Source organism: Thalassophryne amazonica, chromosome 6 (genome assembly GCF_902500255.1).
Source record: "Thalassophryne amazonica chromosome 6, fThaAma1.1, whole genome shotgun sequence".
Taxonomy (NCBI): Eukaryota; Metazoa; Chordata; class Actinopteri; order Batrachoidiformes; family Batrachoididae; genus Thalassophryne; species Thalassophryne amazonica.
The window spans coordinates 78,931,407-78,954,524 of NC_047108.1; the positions used below are offsets into that span (position 1 = coordinate 78,931,407).

The 23,118-nt window shown below is 43.1% G+C and overlaps 1 protein-coding gene across 2 annotated transcripts in view; it reads left to right on the plus strand.

Moving 5' to 3' along the window:
* kcnd3 (potassium voltage-gated channel, Shal-related subfamily, member 3) overlaps window positions 1-23,118 on the plus strand; it is a 486,339-nt gene that overhangs the window by 158,652 nt on the left and 304,569 nt on the right. The window lies entirely within an intron of this gene.

Genomic DNA, 23,118 nt, shown 5'->3' on the forward strand with positions numbered 1-23,118 from the left:
TCTGCTGGGACTGGTTGGGGCTGAGGGAGAGAACCAGGAAAAAGACATGCTGTGGAGGGGAGCAGAGATCGATCACTAATGATTAAATGCAGAGTGGTGCATACAGAGCAAAAAGAGAAGAAACAGTGCATCATGGGGAACCCCCCAGCAGTCTACGTCTATAGCAGCATAACTAGGGATGGTTCAGGGTCACCTGATCCAGCCCTAACTATAAGCTTTAGCAAAAAGGAAAGTTTTAAGCCTAATCTTAAAAGTAGAGAGGGTGTCTGTCTCCCTGATCTGAATTGGGAGCTGGTTCCACAGGAGAGGAGCCTGAAAGCTGAAGGCTCTGCCTCCCATTCTACTCTTACAAACCCTAGGAACTACAAGTAAGCCTGCAGTCTGAGGAGCGAAGCGCTCTATTGGGGTGATATGGTACTACGAGGTCCCTAAGATAAGATGGGACCTGATTATTCAAAACCTTATAAGTAAGAAGAAGAATTTTAAATTCTATTCTAGAATTAACAGGAAGCCAATGAAGAGAGGCCAATATGGGTGAGATGTGCTCTCTCCTTCTAGTCCCTGTAGTACCTAGCTGCAGCATTTTGAATTAACTGAAGGCTTTTTAGGGAACTTTTAGGACAACTGATAATAATGAATTACAATAGTCCAGCCTAGAGGAAATAAATGCATGAATTAGTTTTTCAGCATCACTCTGAGACAAGACCTTTCTAATTTTAGAGATATTGCATAAATGCAAAAAAGCAGTCCTACATATGTGTTTAATATGCGCTTTGAATGACATATCCTGATCAAAAATGACTCCAAGATTTCTCACAGTATTACTAGAGGTCAGGGTAATGCCATCCAGAGTAAGGATCTGGTTAGACACCATGTTTCTAAGATTTGTGGGACCAAGTACAATAACTTCAGTTTTATCTGAGTTTAAAAGCAGGAAATTAGAGGTCATCCATGTCTTTATGTCTGTAAGACAATCCTGCAGTTTAGCTAATTGGTGTGTGTCCTCTGGCTTCATGGATAGATAAAGCTGAGTATCATCTGCGTAACAATGAAAATTTAAGCAATGCTGTCTAATAATACTGCCTAAGGGAAGCATTTGTAAAGTGAATAAAATTGGTCCTAGCACAGAACCTTGTGGAACTCCATAATTAACTTTAGTCTGTGAAGAAGATTCCCCATTTACATGAACAAATTGTAATCTATTAGACAAATTGATTCAAACCACCGCAGCGCAGTGCCTTTAATACCTATGGCATGCTCTAATCTCTGTAATAAATTTTATGGTCAACAGTATCAAAAGCAGCACTGAGGTCTAACGGAACAAGCACAGAGATGAGTCCACTGTCCGAGGCCATAAGAAGATCATTTGTAACCTTCACTAATGCTGTTTCTGTACTATGATGAATTCTAAAACCTGACTGAAACTCTTCAAATAGACCATTCCTCTGCAGATGATCAGTTAGCTGTTTTACAACTACCCTTTCAAGAATTTTTGAGAGAAAAGGAAGGTTGGAGATTGGCCTATAATTAGCTAAGATAGCTGGGTCAAGTGATGGGCTTTTAAGTAATGGTTTAATTACTGCCACCTTAAAAGCCTGTGGTACATAGCCAACTAACAAAGATAGATTGATCATATTTAAGATCGAAGCATTAAATAATGGTAGGGCTTCCTTGAGCTGCCTGGTAGGAATGGGGTCTAATAGACATGTTGATGGTTTGGATGAAGTAACTAATGAAAATAACTCAGACAGAACAATCGGAGAGAAAGAGTCTAACCAAATACTGGCATCACTGAAAGCAGCCAAAGATAACGATACGTCTTTGGGATGGTTATGAGTAATTTTTTCTCTAATAGTTAAAATTTTGTTAGCAAACAAAGTCATGAAGTCATTACTAGTTAAAGTTAATGGAATACTCAGCTCAATAGAGCTCTGACTCTATTGAGCTGAGTATTCCATTAACTTGTTATAGTTGTCCTTGTTATAGGTTGGTATTGTGCATATTATAATATCATTGGAGTTGGGCCCATTTTGCCAGAGTTACAGCCCTTGATTAATAAATCTGGACTCCATCAGTTTCATGCTTGGGTGCTTGCATTCTGAAATCAACTCCTATCACACTTTGAGATGGAATTTCATGTTACTTGGTACATATCCTTGTAAAAGGTTGATCATATACATATTGTAATATTGTACAAGATTGACACATTTTGGCAGTGTTATGGCCCTTGATTAACAAACCCAGACACTGTCAGGTCCATAAGTTGGTGGCTGCATTCTGAAATCAACTCTGCTCACATTTTTAGTAGGAATTAGAGGAAACTTAGTACAAGCTGGTAATACCCATATTTTAATATAATTCAAGCTGGGCTCATATTACCACCATTATGGATCTTGATTAACAAACCTAGACACTGCCAGTTTCATGAGTTTGTTTCTACATCCTAAAATCAACTCCTCACATATTTAGGACAAAAGTCCTTGAAATGCTGGCAGAATGTAACAAGCACTTATACCAAAGCAGCATTTGTCAATGGAGGATATTGTTCTCTCAGAACACTCTTGTTGTTTTAGTGATTATTCCACGTGGCCCTTCTGTTTGAACATTTCTACCCAAAATTGAACCATGTTTAATTTATATTGGCTTAAACACTTTTTGAGTCCAACTGTTCTAATCTTGCATTTGAAGTATTGTGGTTACCTAAGGTCAAAGGTCATGTAACCAATAGAAAGGTGATACATGATCTCATATTAGTGTTTAATACTTACCATAAGTGTGTTTAATGACTGGTGGAGTTTTAATTCCTTGAAATGTGCAGTCTAACTATTGTTTATATAAAATTTAAGCCAAAATTTTGACCTTGGCCAATAACCTTCACAGCGCAGGTGGATCTGGGTGGCAGAGGTTAGACTACCAATCTATCGACAAGTGTGCCAGGTGTTTGCTTCAGGCTACCTATCTGTATCCTTGGACACTTGATCTACTTCTTCACAGTCTACCCATCTGTAAATGGGTGGCAGCTTTGGCTAGGGAACAGATCTGCAGTCGACGAGCAGTCTGTCCAAGGGGAGTCGTAGACTCTCATCCACTTCATGCTAAGGCATCCGTGGTGAAGCACTTATCAAAATCAAATCACTTTGTCCTTGGCTGACCCATCTATCAGCTTCTTGCACCTGTCTTCTAGTACTTTCTGCCAGTTTTGCATTACTCTGCCTTCAGGCTCTTTATGTTTGCAGGAGTCATTTTAGTAATGGCACATGCCAGCTATCTTCAAAGGTTTTCAGAGGGTTTTAGGCCAGGTCTCATTGCTGGCCTATTTAAAATAGTCCATCATTTCCTTTTCAGCCATTCTTTTGTGCTGTTGGGCATGTGCTTTGTGTTGTTATCCTGCAGACCTTCACCTCAAACCTAATGTTCCGACACTCAGCAACACATTTTACTCCAACATGCCTGATTCATATACTCAATGCTTCCAGTAGCAGAGGTAGCAAAGCAGCCCCCCCCCAAGTGTAATAGAACCTCCAATATGGTTTTCTCTCAGAATGCTTTTCTTTTCCTTATGGGCTTCGTTTTGTTGCTGCATTCTGAAGATGCTCTACTTTGGTTTAATTTGTCCACAGAACATTACTGCATAGATTTTGGCTTATCAGTGAAAGTTCTTGCAAACATTAATGTTGCTTTTGCACCTTTTGTTTGATAGTGATGTCTTCCATGGGTGAAGGCCATGGAGTAGGATTTGTTTTTAGTATGCAGTTTATGGTTCAGGCTGAAACCATCACTTCAGATTGCTTCAGGTCAGCCTGAAGCTTATGGTGTTTTCTCCCCAGCATACACTGTCCTTTGCAGACTTCGCCAACTAAGTTTATTTTTATTAGTGCTGCATCCTGGAATCATCTTCACATTAAATGGTTGTCAAACTTCTTTCTTAATAACATTATGAACTGCTGAAACAGGGAAGTCCAGATTTTTTCTCATTACCTTGTAGCATGTTTTTTGTTTGTTTGTTTTGTCTTTTTAAATAAAATAATGTATGATTCTCTCAGACAGCTCCCTTGTCTGCACCATTGTGGAGAAGAAACTGGAAATATTCAGCCTTTTTTTTTTTTGTAATTTTTTTTTTTTTTTTTTTTAATTTTTATTAATTTCACTGCACTAAAGTGTTTGTTGTTGTTTGATGACTTTGGATATTTTATTAAATACTCTGATTGTGCACAATATTTCTTTTGCTTTGCTGAATATAGTTTGATGATAATCCCAAATAAATACACTAGAAAAAAGTTACTTTCCAAGGCTAATGTCCTGAGTACATTTAACTGGGTATGCTGTTTTATTTTTAATCAGTAAATGTTACTTGTTAGTTAATATTGTCATTCTTAGTTAATTTTATTCTAATTTTTAACTGATTTCTACTTTTATATTGTGCCAGATCAAGCAAAAGAATGTTTTTGAAAGGAGTTCTTCCATGCACTGTGTGATGTTGCCTCACAGTCATCCATGTAACACCTTAGAAGTCATCGTCTTTCTCTTGCTCAAGGACATTTTACACACAATGGTGAATCAAACCACTAACTCTTCAGTTAATGGACAGTGGGTTGGGTCATCTTACAGTCATCAATCATCTTACAATCAGTTACAGTCATGGTGTGTTCAGGCCACAAAAGTTTCGTTTGGCAGTAACTCCAGTTGTGCCAAAAGATGTTTCAAGAACATATAGTGAAACATGAGTTTACCTAACTGTTGAAAAGGTTGCATATCAAGTAAACTAATAAACATGTATTTTTTTGTAGTTTTGTTCATTGCTTACAACCAATGAACTTGTTACGCTGGCCAGTCACATGATCATCCATTCATCATTACATTTATTAAAAACAATATTTCCATAAAATATCTGTAAGATTGTAAATGCTTTCATGCTTCCTGCTTGTACGCTGGACACACACTACACAATGACATGTTATGAATGTGCATTTTGCCGTGATCGCACAGAAACACAACTTTCACACAACTGCATTTACGAGCGCGAGTGTTTTTTGTTATCCACATAAATGGCCAATAATAACGTCTTTCACACAGGGTGTAATTTTCTATCTCAAATCACTGTGTGCACTTAGCAATTTGACGCAGCACAGACGCATATCATGTACTCTTGAAGTTATAAAATATGGGAAATAATTGTATTTTTCCTACGCACAGTAGAATTGTTTTGATTTCGCTCCGACAGCGTAGTACTGCTTCGGCCACAGATGGGAAAACCTGTGCATCTCGTGCTCACGCTTCACTGCGTGGATACAGGCAGGAATTCATTTCTGCCTTCAGCTGATACGGTACTGCATGAATACAATGTATCAGCTTGTAGGGAGTGGCCAGCTTCAGTTATACATCTCAATATTTCACAGTGTGCTACATATACCCCTGTACTCATATACTGCTGACTTACGTTTTAATATCCTTCATTTCCACCTCAGCATCCATCTACAACCTCTGACTCCAAGGCAAGAATTGTATATCATCACTCCTCAATTTCCCTTTGTGAAAGCTATGCTGCAGGGAATGACAAAGTCACAGCTTTTTGCCAAACATTGTTCTCTTTGTTTCAACACTATTATATCCGTTGTGAGATGACTAAGTGAATTTACGCTGGGAAAGAATCAAATATACAGTAAAATGTGCCAGCATAACTGGCATTGTCAACCTTATCCACACATTTTCAAAATGATTTTTTTTTTTAGCTGAAGAAAAAAAAGAGGCAGGTGGTATTCTCTGTGGCGTAAAATAATTCAGTATTTCCGGAAATCTTCCACACAGTATCATGCACTTCAGCACATATACTCTTTCATATCATTTTAAAAGAGTTTACATTGATGTCTGATGTACAGTGGGATGTCCTCTGTGCTCACTGTGCCGAATAGAATATTGTTCAGTCATAACAAGGTTCTGTCTTACAAACCTTATCCTGTCTTGGAAAATTTGCTGCCTTACTTTGACCCAGAAAGTTGCTCATCTCAAAGATAGTGCAACGTGTGTGTGTGTGTGTGTGTGTGTGTGTGTGTGTGTGTGTGTGTGTGTGTGTGTGTGTGTGTGTGTGTGTGTGTGTGTGTGTGTGTGTGTGTGTCTTCCATGCTCCACTGACTTACTTTAGATCCCAGTTTTCCTGAGTGCCTCCATTAGGAGGCACAGAAAGCGAGTTGGCCCAGCTGATACTGTAGCACACCCGACGGCACCTCCTGAGGTGGGCCTGGACCGAGGGCACCCCGACCTCTCCCTCCACGATTGGAAACAATGGGGGCTGGTACCCCAAACATACCTCAAATGGGGAGAGGCCGGTGGCAGATGAAACTTGGCTATTGTGAGCGTACTCGATCCAGGCCAGATGGTTGCTCCAGGCCGTCGGGTGCACGGAGGTCACGCAGCGGAGAGCCTGCTCCAAATCCTGGTTGGTCCACTCTGCCTGTCCGTTCGTCTGGGGATGTTACCCGGACGAGAGGCTTACGGTGGCCCGAGTTCCTTACAGAAACTCCTCCAGACTTGCGAGGAGAACTGGGGACCATGGTCGGTGACAACGTCAGATGGAATCCCATGCAGACATACGACATGGTGGACCAGGAGGTCTGCTGTCTCCTGGGCCGTCGGGAGCTTCGGGAGGGCCACGAAGGGAGCCGCCTTGGAGAACCGGTCCACTATCGTGAAGATGGTGGTCATGCCCTGGGACGGCGGGAGGCCCGTGATGAAGTCCAGGCCGATGTGGGACCAGGGGCGGTGAGGCACAGGTAATGGCTAGAGGAGTCCCTGTGCCCGTTGGTGGTCAGCTTTTCCCCTGGCGCAGGTGGTGCAGGCCTGGACGTACTCCCGGATGTCGGCTTCCATAGACGCCCACCAGAAGCGCTGCCGGACCACTGCCACGGTCCTTCGCACCCCTGGGTGACAGGAGAGCTTGGAACCGTGACAGAAGTCCAAGACTGCAGCTCTGGCTTCTGGTGGAACGTATAACTTGTCCTTCGTGCCAGTTCCCGGGTCCGGGTTCCGTGCCAGGGCCTCCCGGACGGTCTTCTCCACATCCCAGGTGAGGGTGGCCACGACAGTGGACTCGGGGATGATGGTTTCCGTGGGATCTGACAGCTCGGCTTTGACTTCCTCTTCGTGAACCCGGGACAAGGCGTCAGATCTTTGGTTCTTGGTCCCGGGGCGGTAGGTGATTTGGAAGTCAAAACGCCCGAAGAACAGTGACCAGCGGGCTTGCCTGGGATTCAGACGCTTGGCGGTCCAGATGTACTCCAGGTTCCGATGGTCCGTGAAAACCGTGAATGGAACCGCAGCTCCCTCCAACAGGTGTCTCCACTCCTCAAGAGCCTCTTTCACCGCAAGGAGTTCTCGATTGCCCACGTCATAGTTTCGCTCAGCGGGGGTCAACCTGCAGGAAAAATAGGCACAGGGGTGGAGGACCTTATCGGACTCCCTGCTCTGGGACAGCACGGCTCCTATCCCTGAGTCAGAGGCATCCACTTCAACAACAAACTGGCAGTTAGGATCGGGCTGCACCAGGACTAGCGCAGTCGAGAACCGGCGTTTCAACTCCCTAAACGCGGCTTCGCACCGATCCGACCAGGTGAAGGGGACTTTGGAGGAGGTCAGGGCTGTCAAGAGACTAACCACCTGACTGTAATCCTTAATAAACCTCCTGTAGAAGTTTGCAAAGCCGAGGAACTGTTGCAGCTTTCTACGGCTTGTTGGTTGGGGCCAGTCTCTCACCGCCGCAACCTTGGCCGGATCAGGGGCGACGGAGTTGGAGGAGATTATGAACCCCAGGAAGGACAAAGAAGTGCGGTGGAACTCGCACTTCTCGCCCTTCACAAACAGCCGTTTTTCCAACAACCGCTGCAGGACCTGACGTACATGCTGGACATGGGTCTCAGGATCCGGGGAAAAGACGAGTATATCGTCCAGATATACGAAGACGAACCGATGCGGGAAGTCCCGCAAGACGTCATTAACCAAGGCTTGGAACGTCGCGGGCGCATTGGTGAGGCCGAACGGCATGACCAGGTACTCAAAGTGACCTAAGGGGGTGTTAAATGCCGTCTTCCACTCGTCTCCCTTCCGGATCTGAACCAGGTCGTAAGCATTCCTAAGATCCAATTTAGTGAATATTTGGGCTCCATGCAGGGGCGTGAACACCGAATCAAACAGATGTAACGGGTATCGGTTGCGAACCGTAATTTCGTTCAGCCCTCTGTAATCGATGCATGGACGGAGTCCGCCGTCTTTCTTGCCCACAAAAAAGAAAGCTGCACCCATCGGGGAGGTGGAGTTCCGGATCAACCCGGCAGCTAAAGAGTCCCGGATGTAGGTCTCCATTGATTCGCGCTCTGGACGTAAGAGGTTGTACAGCCTGCTGGACGGGTACTCAACGCCCGGGATAAAATCAATGGTGCAATCTTATGGCCGGTGCAGGGGGAGACTGAGTGCCAGATCTTTGCTGAAGACGTCAGCAAGATCGTGGTACTCCTCCGGCACCGACGTCAGATTGGGGGAACTTTAACCTCCTCATTAGCTGTCACACCGGGTGGGACCGAGGATCTTAAACATTCCCGGTGGCAGGTTTTGCTCCACTGCGTCACACCCCCAGACGGCCAATCTATCCGGGGATTGTGCTTTACCATCCATGGAAATCCCAAAATCACTCGGGAGGTAGAAGGTGTTACATAAAACACAATCTCCTCCCTGTGATTCCCAGACACAACCAATGTTACAGGCTGTGTCTGGTGTGTGATTAATGGGATAAGGGTGCCATCTAGTGCCCGTACCTTCAATGGTGAAGGTAGGGCCACTAGAGGGAGCCCTACTTCCTTTGCCCATCTGCTGTCCAGCAGATTCCCTTCCGACCCCTTGTCCACCAGTGCTGGGGCATGAAGGGTTAGATCCCCACTCAGGATCGTAACTGGGAGTCGTGCAGATTTACGTGCGCACCCCTTGTGCGTGTTATGACCCACCCATAGCCCAGTCTCTAAGGGCGAGTGTTGTCGTTTTGGCCGTTTGGGGCAGTTTTTCTGTATATGCTCTTTTGAGCTGCAGAGAAAACACTCCCCGCGGGCCAGCATCCTCAATCTGTCATCTGATCTGATTTTGGCCCTGCTTGTTTCCTTAACAACGTCAGCAGGGGGAGCTGTTGCCACACGGAGCCCTCTGGCTGTGGAGCGTGGGGAAGACGGCTCCCTTTCGGACCCGGAAGGAAGAGGGACGGCTCGTGCCTGACCACGCCCTTCGCCCCGCTCCCGTCGACGTTCTGCTAATCGGTTGTCTAACCGTACTACCAGGTTGATAAGCCCGTCTAAATCCCGCGGCTCGTCCTTAGCCACCAGGTGCTCCTTAAGGACCAGAGACAGTCCGTTTATAGAGGCGGCGCGGAGTGCAACAGTATGCCAGCCGGCCCTCGCTGCCGCGATGTGGAAGGCGACTGCATACTCGCCTGCACTCCGACGCCCCTGTCTCATAGACAGCAGCACACTCGAAGCGGTCTCGCCTCTATGTGGGTGATCGAACACCAGTCTGAACTCCTTCACAAACTCAGTATATATCGTTAGGAGCCGTGCATTCTGCTCCCAGAGCGCCGTAGCCCAGGCGCATGCCTCACCTCGAAGCAGATTAATAACATAAGCCACCCGGCTGGAGTCTAACGCGTACATAACGGGACACTGTGCAAAGACGAGCGAACACTACATCAAGAAGTCTGTGCACGTCTCTACACAACCTCCGTACGGCTCTGGAGGGCTTATGTATGCTTCAGGGGACGGTGGGGGGGTTCGTTGAACGACCAGTGGAATATCTGTATTCGGCGCCTGAACAGCAGGAGGAGGTGCTGCAGCAGCGCCTTGCGTGCGCGCTTCCACCTGGGCGGTGAGAGCCTCCATCCTCCAATTGAGAATAACATTCTGCTCGGTCACCAAGTCCAACCGAGCAGTGAAGGCGGTTAAGATTTGCTGCAGCTCACCTAATACGCCTCCTGCTGGCAACTGTGCACCCTGCTTTTCCATTGGTGGTTCACTCGATGGTTGACGCCCCTCGGGATCCATGACGTTGGCCGAGATATCCTGTTGGCAAAGTGCAGTGACACGGACCCACAACAGAGGGCGTAATTGAACGGACAATGGATAAGACAAAATATAACAATTTAATGTTGCAAATTGTGCACAACGGAATACAGACAAATGCAGTTTGAGAATGATAGTCAATTATACGAAAAGTGACGTGTGGGCAGGCTCGAGGATAGAAGACATCCGTCCAGAGAAGAGCCGGGTCCCACACGGCTTCCACTGCCAACGGATCTGAAGAACACCGGAGCCGACGAGTCCTGAATCTCCAGGTGGCCACCGTCTCCAGCTGTCAGACCTGGTACTGCTGGCAGGAGGCAGAGACAGTTAATGGTGGGTGTGTGGATACACACCCAGTAAATCCTCACACACAGATACAGTTCCTCCGGGAGGGAGCACCTCCACCTCCTGAAGTAGGAACACACTAGCAGCTCCTGTTACCACTTATCTGGATGGAGTGAGAGGCGAAGACGTCGCTTCTCTCAATGCACGCCAACCCAGCAGAGTGCACCACAGGAAAAACCGCTGCAAAACAGATCAGACGTAAGTCACAGTTTGGATACAGCAGAGAATATTACCTAAGTAGTAGATGATATCTCGGCAGGGAGGTGGAGTTGCTGCCCGGCTTTTAAGGTGATGGTGATGATGAGTGACAGCTGGTGCTTGTTGATGAGTGACAGCTGTCACTCCCGGTTGCTCCAGCGCCCTCTCGTGCCTGAAGCCCGCACTTCAGGCAGGGCGCCCTCTGGTGGTGGGCCAGCAGTACCTCCTCTTCAGCGGCCCACACAACAGTCTTAAAGTAAATAAATATGAAATTGGTCACTGTATCCTTGATCTCTGGACATAAATAAAAATAAACAAAATCTGTAGTTTTTGTCAAAAGCATTTCCTTTCAGACATTTTGGCACGAAAGTCACTCCGTACCTCTGAGCTGAGCTCAGCCTGCTGCTGCACGTCAGCGCAGGATGTCTCATTTTGGGAGGAAAAAAAAACGATTTGATCGATTGCAATTTGTTTGTGTTACAAGATTCAGAAAGAGGTGTCATTTGATTTAAACGTGTTTAGCTTTGAATTTATTAATTCCGACTGGACTCTATCGTTCTAACTTGACTCAACAGAGTCGCGCCGTGTTTGGAGCTGTGTGAACAGAGCGGAGGATGATTCTCATTTTTTTCTCACAACAAGACAGAAGTCCCAGTTAGTGACTTTTTAGCAGGGAAAAATTAAGATGAAGCGAAATAAAACAATGAATCAATGAAGCAGCAATTCGAAGCACTGCTTCTATCTGTGAATCACTGCTTTGATTGGTTCAAGGTTCAAAGCAAAGCCACGCTGCAGAAAAGTTGATTACAGACCCACTGCAGGGTCTGTAATCAATGTAGAGAAATTATCATTTTCCTCACAAACACCCCCAAAAACAATTTGTGACAAATCACAAAACAAATAAAAATAATTATAAATAAATAAAAAACATATTTGAATGCACACATGACCAAATGTGCCCACACTGGCTTTCATTCGGGACAATGAAACAAATAAACTATATACATGCACATCACCTGATGACTTCCTGTTTTCACATTATTAACAATTTCCCAGCTGCACCTCTAAGTGTCGCCAAAGGAACAATAGCTGACGAAGTGTGCGTATGCCGGCCATGAATCTGGTATGGAGCAGTGCACATTTCCACTGTCATTTCACTTTTGACACATCTGGATGTTAACATGAAGACGAACTTATGTCACGTTTGTACATGAGGCCCCTCGCCTTTTCTGTTTGGTGTGCTGTACTGCATGGGAAAGCATGCGCATTAACACTAACTGAAAATCTATTTTATATATAAGATTGCACAAGCTTTGTTCCATTAAGGTAATTTTTTCATTAAAGTGGACAAATGCTTGTTTGTCAAGATTTCAGCAAGTCTTGATTTTTGTTAGAAATATTTTCTTTATTATAAATATTTCATTTTATTTGATCTGATTTATTTAAAATAGTTAAAATAGTATTTTTGACAAACTTTTTTTAACACTACAGTGCAGCATGTGTGTGTTTGCATCCAGGCTTCTGCTCTTTGTTCCTGTAAAGTATTGACCCTTATGGTGCAATTCTATTGATGACAACTCTGTGGAGTATTAATTTTTTCTTCTGGGGATCTATGATGGAATTATCAGGTTTGCACCATCTGTACACCCAGGTGGAGAAGATTGCTATCAAGACGTTGTTCCAGAGGGTGTTGACCACAAAGGCTTCAATACCAACTCTGTAGCTAAATGCCAACAAATTTAATTTGCCTTGTGATAACAGTTATGGAAGAAAGTAATTAAGTCTAACAAATTGTGTTTTTGCTCCTTTTTCCCCCTTTCTGTGCATACCCGTGTTTGTTTTCCAGTTTGTTTATCTGCAGGCAGTTGTGCATAATACTTGAGTGCACAGTAAAGGCTCTTGTGTTATGATGTGCTGTCAACAGTGTATTACAGTTTTGGCCTAAATATAGAGTACTGATGCTATGATGAGGCCTGATGTCACTATCAACAGATGACTTGTTGTGAAATGAAGAAAAATGACAAAGATGTAGAGTGATTGAAGTCAGAAGTGAAATAAAATCCACAAGATAAAGGGACATGAGAAATGCACAGTTATGGAGCTGCAGTCTGTTTGTAGGGGCTTAGTGTTCAAAGCTGCCTGGTCAATTTAAACAAAAGATAATTAGGTCCATTGCTCCATAACTAATACCAATGTTCCAAATATAGATGTCAAAAGTGTGTCACAAATACATCTCATTAGGGTTTAGTCTATAAACTGTGTATGTACATGTACAAAATGTGTCTCGGTGATCTTTTCTTGTTTCTTTGTGTGTTTACCCTTTTTATTTACAAATGCTATTAACAAAATGTTCCAGGAAGTGTGCACAAACATGACTGTGTTTTCATGCATTGTGCATGAAAACACACTTCCAAAACCTGAGCTAATATTTGTTTGGATTATTGGCGTTTGTGCTTATCAGCTGCACCATGTTGGTGGACTAAACCTTATTACCAGCCTCCTTTTGAGCCTGGTTTCATCTTGTTCGGCATGAGAACTGCAGTAGTATTCTACCTCTTCCGCTTCCTCTTCCTCTTCTTCTTGTTCTCTCTTATTTAAGGAGGCATGAAATTGTTCTCACATACAATGAATTTGATCTGATGTCATTGGTGCATAAACATCAATAAAAAGAAAAGGAAAAAATGTGTATGTAAGAAGTAAAGGAGACAAATAGACAAATGGGCAAAACTATGTTCACTGTCAAATAAATAAAAGATCGTGGAATGGGGCTGTGCAAAGGCATGCAGATGTACAGTACCTTTCAGTGCAGGGATAATCAATTGGTACTTTGTGGGGAGAGGGGAGGAGGCAGGGTAAATGGGGTCTCTAATATATTGTATTGTAATACACGTCACATTGTTTGGATTGGATCACAGTTCTTTTTCGGTTAAGCACAAACAGAGGAGACAAAGAACCTAATTTTTATACTAAACAACAAAAAAAAAATCATAAAGTGTACTTAAAAGAAAGGAAGAAAATAAATCACCCTTGAGTTTATCACTACAAATTATTTTTCAAAAAGATGAGGATGTCTGTATTATCAGGGTAACAGTAGTAATAACTAAATTTATGACACTTAATATTTCAATGCCTCTGCCTCAACGTGTGTCAAGCCTTGGGTGAACAGAGGCTGTCTGCTTTTAACATGCTCTGTTCACCTAAACTCACAACTAAGTCATCCCCCACCAACAACTGCTTTGATTTCATGAGTCTCCCTCTTACACTAACATTCAGTTTTGGGAAACTGCCTATATACCAGACAGATTTACCATAGAGTACCATATTGTTTGTCTTTCTTCCTGATTGTTGTAAATGAAGTCCAAGACATTTTCATTGATGTGAAAATTCATGTTCATTCATTCCAAATAACATTGGCTGAAAAAATGGATGATTTGTTTTAGCAGTAATCACTATATGTAGTTTGTCCCATTAAGTATGTCCTTGAAAAATAGGAGCATGTATAACAATGGCTGTAGTTTCTTACATAATACAATATCTTGAAGCAGCTTGAATTAAAGCTGAAAAATCAACACTACAAGCACATTTTGATTGTTTAATTTCACCTCTTTTGTGGTGGCGCCCAGAAGCAAAATGATAAAAATTGTCACAGTCTCAATAATTGTAGTTGGTTGTTCATATCTTCAGAAAGACTTTGTCCAGATCATTCAACATACACGATTTCTTCACACTGTGATCTTGTGCTTTTACTGCTGTTCCCACATTTTTGATCATCTGACTCCAACTCTGTTGTATATCTGAGCATGTGGGCCAACTTTATTCCCACACCTCTGCAAGTACTTAGCAGTTCTGCATACATACAGCTTGGAGAGATGGATTGGTACAAGTAGAGATGGAACAAGGGAGGAGGTTGTGTAGAAGTGTTACTGCTGGGCTTTAGTGAGTAATGGCAAGGCCTATTGTTGGCAAATCAAGTAGGCTGTCCTGTGACAGAGATGGACAACCGCTGTGTCCCTCCTTTATTCTGTAGCATTCTGCTGTTTGTTCCATCGACAGGCCTGTCTTATTTCTTTTAAAAGGAAGTCCCATCAGCTTCTCCCTTTTTTCACTCAGGGTCACCACAACAGATCTGAGATGTATCCGCATGTTGATTTGGCACTTTTTTTTTTTTTTTTGCACTAGATGGCCTTTCTGATGCAACTCCACATTACATGGAGAACAGGCAGGAGTGGCCTGGAACCAGGAACCATCCAGTCTGGAAGCAAGTGCACTAACCACTTGGTCTTTTTTTTTAAGAGGGAAATAAAGGGTTTTTTTTTGTTTGTTTGTTTTTTTGTAATGGAAGCAAATACTTCTCTGGCTCTTACTTCTTTAAAGTTAGTTCCTAGTTCCTGGGTCGTAACCCGGCTGCCGATGAGAAAGGTCAGGATTGTGTGATTGTTTGATGTCTTTGTGTGATTGTTTATATGTCTGTATGGAACAAACAAATAACTGTTCCTATTGAAATTTTATATATTTTAGGTTATCATTAGGGATTGGTCGTTTTGTAAATTGTGTGTAGGGTGGTTGAAATAAATCATTAACAAGAAACATATTAACTACATTCTGTGATATTTGAACATTTTTAAAACTTAATGCATATTTTGCTCAACAGTCATTGAAAATGGGCTTCTACAAGTGAAGCAGGGTTCAAATCAGTCACAGAGCTATCTGGACATGTTCAAAATATGCACTGACTCCTGTCACTATTCACACTGTGCGCTGTCAGAAAAATAGTTTTCTGTCACTTCTATGAAGCGCGGAGATGCGGAAAAACACATTTGGGAGACTTGTTGTGCTGCTTCCTGCTTTTGTCACATGCATCGGCATTGCATGCAGATAAAAAAATTCCTTGTTCCATGTGAACATTTTTTTGTCTGCTATGAGAAGTGGTCGGGCAGCCCTGCAAATCAAATATTCATGCAAAATTTCACAAAGCAAAGAATTGAAACAAACAGAATAGTTGAAGGTGGCATCAAACCATATTGTAGACTGAAATCTTTTTTCAGAGATAAGAAGGAAGGAAAAAAATCCACAAACCTTGACATTTAATGTTTCTGTCCTTTTTTACGAGTGGACAGCCTGATTGTCCCATCTTTCATTGATATCAAAGGGGGAAAGTCGGACTTGAGAATTATTTGAACTACAGCACTGCACTGCAAAGTTTAAACTATGTGATTGATTGTAATAGTATTTCTCAAGTAAACTCATAAAAACCCCTTTTTATTTTAGTGAGTTTTTTTTTCTGGATGTATTGTATTTTGTTGTGAAATTTGTTCATCGCTAAAGTGTTGACCACTGTTACGTATTTATTTATGTCATTTTTATTCTTCTTGAATTTTTTTTTCAGTTCATTTCTGAGTTATTGGAATCATGTGAGTCTTTTAATTTAAATTTATTGTTTCAGCTAATTCAGTTGTTCTGTGCCTTGACCAGTGATTTTCGTTAATGTGCTACTCTAATCTGACTGCTTTTTTCAATAAGGAGTAATCTAATGCATTAATCTTTCCAATTCAGTAATCAGATTAAAGTTACTTCTCCAAGTCACTGTGTGTTAAGCCCAGTTACACATAGACGGTTTGTCGGCGGGTAGTACGTAGACCGAAGTTCGCGGTAGTTGCGGCTGTTTTCCGCGGTGGAAAGGGGCGGAAGCATTTCATCAGCGTTTTGAGCGCGTACTAGCCACAAATACGCGGATAAAACGCGTTAAATCTGCCAAATAAAGCGGCGTTTTGACGCCGTAGCATTCGGCACACGTCAGGCAACGGGGGTTAATATCCAGTTCTATCCTTTACAATCTCAGGTTAGACGCGCGCGAGAACGGCGGGTTCTGCTGCCGTTGATAATGCCCTGTGTACCGCTGGATTTATCCAGGCAAATCCTGCGTTACTCAGGAACTTTTGCATATAGGCACCGCCCCCGAGTATAATAGGCTGAAGCAGCTGTCACTGCAGGTGGAGGGAGATCATACTCAGCCTTTTATTCTCCTTCCTTTCCCTCCTCAATTTGTTGCCTCGTCCTCCACCCACAGGCCTCTCCCCTCTACTTCTGAACCAGACCTCTTGGTAAGTCCTTGCCGCTGCCAGTTTTCTTTTAGGAGGCATACTGGAGCTTCTCTGCAAAAATATCTGGAGCTGGCCATGAGTGAGAGGCCTGCATGCAGCGCGCTAGCGTTTTTATATTGACCGCCGCTATCGGCAGTTTGGGACGCCGTTAACCGGGAGGTGGGCATTTAGAAATGGCGTACTGTCCGCTAGCACCGCTGTTTTGTCTGCCTCTGTCGCCGGTTTAAAACGCCTTTGAGGACGCCGATGTGGGCTCTATCACCGTTTTACATGCCGTTGGTTAGGGATACAACGCCGGCCGCCAATTACGGTGGTGTAAACTGCGGCACTACAGGAAGGGGCAGGATGAAACGGCGATTAAAAAGTATCAAACGCTGTTGTTCGCATTGTCTCCATCGTCACGCGAATTCTCCGGGAGCGCTCCCGGAATTATTCGACATGTTGAATAATTTTTTCGACGATTCCCGGTAAAGCCGGAACTAAGCCACGCCCCCTCGTGCTGGCAGTAACAACGGCGTGTTTATCCTTTAAGACGGCCAAAACTCTTCCGGGACGCTTCCGGGAGCTCTTACCGTCTATGTGTAACGGGGCTTTACTATTGTTTTTGCATTGTGGGTAAAATACAGCATTAAACTTGGCCCGTTGACATAATTTTTTCCTGTACCCCCAAAATACCCACTGTACTACACATTTTCATGCACGAGTACACACCATTAGCAAAAGTCAAAGCATTATGCACATAATCTAAATAGTAATACAACCATAAGCAACCAAACAAGACAAGCAGGCAGTTCAGAGGGAAGAAGGATGTTGTTGTCTGTGTCTCAGCTGCCCCCTGTTGTTCACGGTTTCTGCAGTGGATCCAGTACAGATCTACATTGGGATTTGGCACGTTTACTCCAGATGACCTTCCTGATGCAGCTAAGTGGTCTCCCACTCAAGTGCTAATCATGACCTAATCTGCTGCACTTATGACATCTGACGGGATCAGGTGTACGCAAAGCAAGGCGGCTGCCAGGAGGGAGAAAAGCCTCCTGGTGGAGTCAATCAGACAAATAACAGGTGTGATTAAAGCTGTACCGGATGTTATTTTCGAGGTGAGCACTGCCTTACAGCAGTGACCCCTGAGAGGTGGTGATAGATCAGTTGTCTGCCTGGGTGGTTGCCAACCAGGACCAGGAGTGGTTTTGTCATGGATGGATGGATGGATGAGATTTATTGTTATTATCATTACAAGTGCAACAACAACGCAATTACGTCCACACTCACATTTCCACAGACAAACAGCAATTAATCCACAATTATTACTTGTTTACCGTAATAATGGCACACATCAGAATTAAGAAAACACATATATATTTGACATTGTTTATGTGCACTAAACTTGAAACAGTCCGTTTTCCAAATTGAGGCAATGTGAGTGTGTGCAACAGGAGTCGCACCGCCGCTAGCTTGGGGGAATGGGGACCTGCTGCAGCTAAAACCGCGCAGCCCCCGGAGGGGAAAGGGGTGGCTTGAGCGATGGCCGAGATGGGGTGTGTGATGGGGGACAGGAGGTGAGGTAGAAGGGAAAGCATTTTTCAGTCTTTGTCCATGTGTGAGTCTGTCTGTCCTTGTGTACTGGAATATGAGAGATAAGGAGGCAGCCAATCTTTCCAAGGCCGTAGAAATTCTTCTGGAGGAAAAACAATGGGCATTTATCCTTGAGAGGCTGATAAGCCTGCCGTGTTTGTGGTTGAGCAGTGAAAAACACTTTTCCACCTTCACATGAACAAACCAAATCCCAATTATGAAAAATTCCCCGGCCTCTGAAATCTTCACCTTCTCCTGCAAGGCGCGCATTTGCTCCGAGATGTTATCCAATTTGCGTCTGAGTTCAAGGGTTAATGCAGTCTGAGAATGCATCGCCTTGCCCAACTCATTAATCATGATGGACAAGCGAGGGGTCATGGTTTTGGCGGCAGCCATCTTGCCAATCTTCCGGTAGGTCAGGGCAGCACATAAGCCAATAAGCACCAGCCCTCCTACTATGAATCCAAATATGAATAAATCCTCGATATCCTCCACAGAGAAAGGCGCAAAGCATGCGACATGCCATGTCTCCCCAACGGCGAGAACATAGCCCGCAGGGTAAGTTCCATCCGGGCATGCAGGGTAGACCTGGCCCTGATCTTCTTGTAGAGATGGTGTCAATAGCATTCAGAGACCAGCTGATCAATTCCATGATTAATCCAATATAGTTTGAAGAATTCACAGCCTGGTGAAGTAGGGACTTTGAAGGTTGGAGCAGAGATAGAGGAGAGAGGAGGAGATGCGACTGCCCTTGCCGGAGTCCCAAGCAGATGTCATGTGGTGGACATGGCAAGAACAGGTCCTCAGACGTGACTTGAGATTGTTCCAACATTGTTTTCTTTCTGAATACGGGTAAAACTACATAAATGCATTGCAAATACCATATGCACAACCGTAGCAACATAGACTGAATGCGAAGCAGTTATAGTTCACCATTTGTTGTCATTGACCAAGAAGGTCATCTTATTGGTCTTGCTAGACTCTAGCATTACTGTATGTAATAGACCTGTTGCCACATCTCTTGCCGAATTTGTGTTTCAATGTCACAGAAAGTGACAGATGTGTTTTGAGTGGCAGGAGATTGGTACCGGGTGTCAGAGTGAGCTATAAGTGGCTGGGTTTTGACATCATACTGGGTGCCAAGTCTGTCTGTGTGATCATTCCTCTTCCTGACAGCTGATGAAAGTCCTGCTTTTGAAATGTGACTTTCATTCCCTCCTGGTACATATATAGCTTGGGTGGTATGGGAACTTCACCGGTATGTGTGTGTATGTGAGGCGGGAAGGGGGGGACAAGAGGAAGGAGTGAGAGATACACAAGAAGATGAGAAACAGTGAGAAAGAGAAGGAGAAACAGATAAATTGGTGCATGTTTAAACATCAGGCACATCAAGTGGAAGACCCCCGAAAGACATTTGGTAGGTCTCTATGTTGAAACTGTCAGGCCTTGGGATATTTATAGCGCTTTGAATTAAATCATGCACTGTGCGTCTCATTTCTGTTTCTGTGTCTCCCTCTTATTCTCCTAAGACTCTCTTGTCCACCCTTTGGTTGGCTCACTCTCTTCAAAACTGATTTCGCTCGCGTTGTGTTCCGATTGTTCCCTTTCTGCCAGAGCTTTCCACATATTGCCATTAGTGTGCTAATACTATAAATCCTGTTTGATTACGATTCAGTGCTGTCATTTATGGGAATCTTATGGTCAACACAGACACACTTAATCTGCCGAGATTAAATTCTGTCTCGCCCCATCAGTCTGCTGACAGGAGCACATGTACGTAAAGGCACACGCGTGCATGCACACACACACAGACACACACACACAGAGTGTCAGTTGATTTACTCTGGGGGAACGGTAACCATGGTGATTCCAGATGGAGTATCTGTGGGTTTCAAGTCTTTATATTTCCAGCTCTGTGATTTTCTTGTCTTTGATAATCTTCGCTCTCTCCCTACCTCAACAGACATTTTTCAAAGATGCCTTAACCCCAGTTTAAGTACCTAATAATATGTAAATTTTTCCTGAAGTTAATAAGTACTGTAAAGTTGTTACAGTACATGCCCAGGGTTCTAGCTAGTGCATTTTGGACTGTTATGCTTATTTTGGACCATTACACTTATTTTCAATACAGCATCTGTAATCAGCTGTTTCTGCAGCGCGACTCCAGTTTGAAGCGTGAATCATTGAAGCAATGCTTTGATTCAGTGGCTCGTGGTTCTTTGATTCGCTGCTCTTCAGAAGCGGTAAGTCCGCTTCTTAACCCCTCTGAAACCCATTAAAATATCATGAGTCACTTTTCTGTGGATTAAAGTCACTAACTGGGACTCTTGTTGCAGTCAACAAACGAGAATTGTCCTCTGTTCCATTTGTATAGCTTCAAACGCTGCACGGCTCTCTGCTGAGACAGAGTCCACTCGGAATTAATAACTTCAAAACGAATTGCTGCTTTAAATAAAATGACACCTCTTACAAATGTTGCCATAAAGAAAATTTACTACAGTCGACTAAAAAGTTTTTTCCTCCCAAAATGAGATGTCCTGCATTCGTTATGGATCTGATGTGGAGCGCAGCGAGCTGTAAGAGCTCAGCTCAGATATGTAAAGACATTCATGCCAATAATAATGTCTGAAAGGAAATGCTTTTGACAAAAACTAACATTTTATTTCTGTTTATGTCCTGAGATCAAGGATCCACCATGTAGAGTTTATTATGTCCAGAGTTTAAGGATCCAGTGACCAATTTCATATTTATTTACTTTAAGACTCAATAAAATGTTGTTCAGTTTCAATTTAATTAGCTTATAAAGCACCAAATTACAACAAAAGCCATCTCAAGTTGCCTCACACAGAACAGTTCAACATAAAAAAATAAATAAATAAAAATTCAAATACCTAATTAAAAACAGAAGTAAAAGAATAAAACATAAAATAGAAGCTGCTCATAAGAAAGAGAATAAAAATAGGTTTTAAGTCTTGACTTAAAAATGTCCACGGACTCCCACTGCCTCACTGAGGGCCATGTACTGGCTAACCCAGAATGAGATTGCCCACTCTGGGTACCCCTAGAATGGCCAATTTTTAGCTTAATTTTTCAAAAGTAAGACATTACCACTACGCTAAAATTTTATCCTAGCTAGAACCCTGATGCTTCAAGGCATTCATTGTATTTTTTTTTCTCACTCTTACTTCAGTCTCTCTTCAGGTTGTACCTCTAGCAAATCTGAATCAGACTTTTCTCCACCCACTTCCCAAAACTGGCCCATTGCACCCTCAGATGTCATAGATAGGTCTATTCAAACTCATAATTTACCAATAACAACTGAAAGTCAAATTAGCTGTGTACTGCCAAGGACTAGAATGCACCAAGAAAACCTACTGTTGGACCATTCACAAAATATGTTCAACATATGGGCTCTGTCTCAGTTCAGTAGTGCAGCAGCTAAGAGAATATTTAGAGCAAAATCGTGCAAATGGTGATACAAACACCAAAGGTGGCACAAATACTCCTTATACATTACTCTTTTGAAAAAAAATGACTGGCCACTTGGATTTTCAATAAGCGGCCAGGTACGGGTCAATTGAAGAATTACACAGGGGTCAAAATTAAAAATATTCAAATAATTTTGAAAAGTACACCACATTATTTGTCTGATTGTAACGATTCCAAAAAGGTATAGTTTGGACTGGCTATGATTGAATGATCAGGAGTTATGGGGTAAAAACAGCAAAATGGTGACAAAGGTCAGTTTGAGTTTGTACAGGTGTCAAAAGTTAAAGTTGCTCCAGTTTTATTAAAAAAAAAATATGCAAATTATTAGTTGAGTTAGCAGGGTTTTAAAAAGGAATCATTTGGGCCATGTATCATGCTTAGTTATGTTACGGGTAACATATGTCACATGTCATAGAATCCAATGGACGTTGACCTTGTTTGACCTTTACTTTGGAGACCAAACATTCAACATATTCAAAACTATTCCATTTATTAATTCTATTAGCTCAACCATTATTTGAGAACATGCTTTCACTTTTCCACCTTCCTCCACCTGTTAAGCTGTGTTGACCTGGATTTATTGAATACACAGAATCACAGCATCCAGGGCAATGTACCTCACTTGGTAAAGCCCTGGTCCCACCAAATAACAAAGCCATGAATAATGAGCCACATGGATTTGTCAGAAATTTCAGTGATTATTGGAATAATGAGCCATGTATATGAACATTGCGCAAACAATTCAAAAACACTGCATGCGAGTGATTGCATCAGTGCACCACATCACAGCACAGCTCATCTGATCGATTATAATGAGGTGTTAAATCTATCATAAACATACTTTTACAGCTGCTCATCAGAAGGAATGAACATGAAACTGTTTTACCAAGCCAGTACAATATGAACATTACAAGTAATTACCTTTTAGTCTGTTTCAAATACGTTCTCCACCTCATGAAGCACACGAGAGAGAGAGAGAGAGAAAGCTCCAGCTGAAATGGTCCTCTGTGATCCCGGAAGCGATTAGAGGTGGGATTGTCACAACGAAGTGCGCGAGAGTGCGGAGCCAAAATGGCCTGTCCTGTCCTTGTAGCCGCCAAGTACTTGGATAATGTGCTTCTAACAGCTTTGTACTCACCACTAACATGCCTCTAACATCCTTGTTTACTTTCGTAGTACCTCATACACAAACTGCCCCACGCTGTTTTTGCTAAATTTTGAACTTCTCGAAATTAGCGCCACACTCAGAGGTGAGCCCCATTAGCCAAATATTCTGCCTCTAAGAGCCACTATTCTCCCACATTTTTTGAATAACTCAACTTGTACCA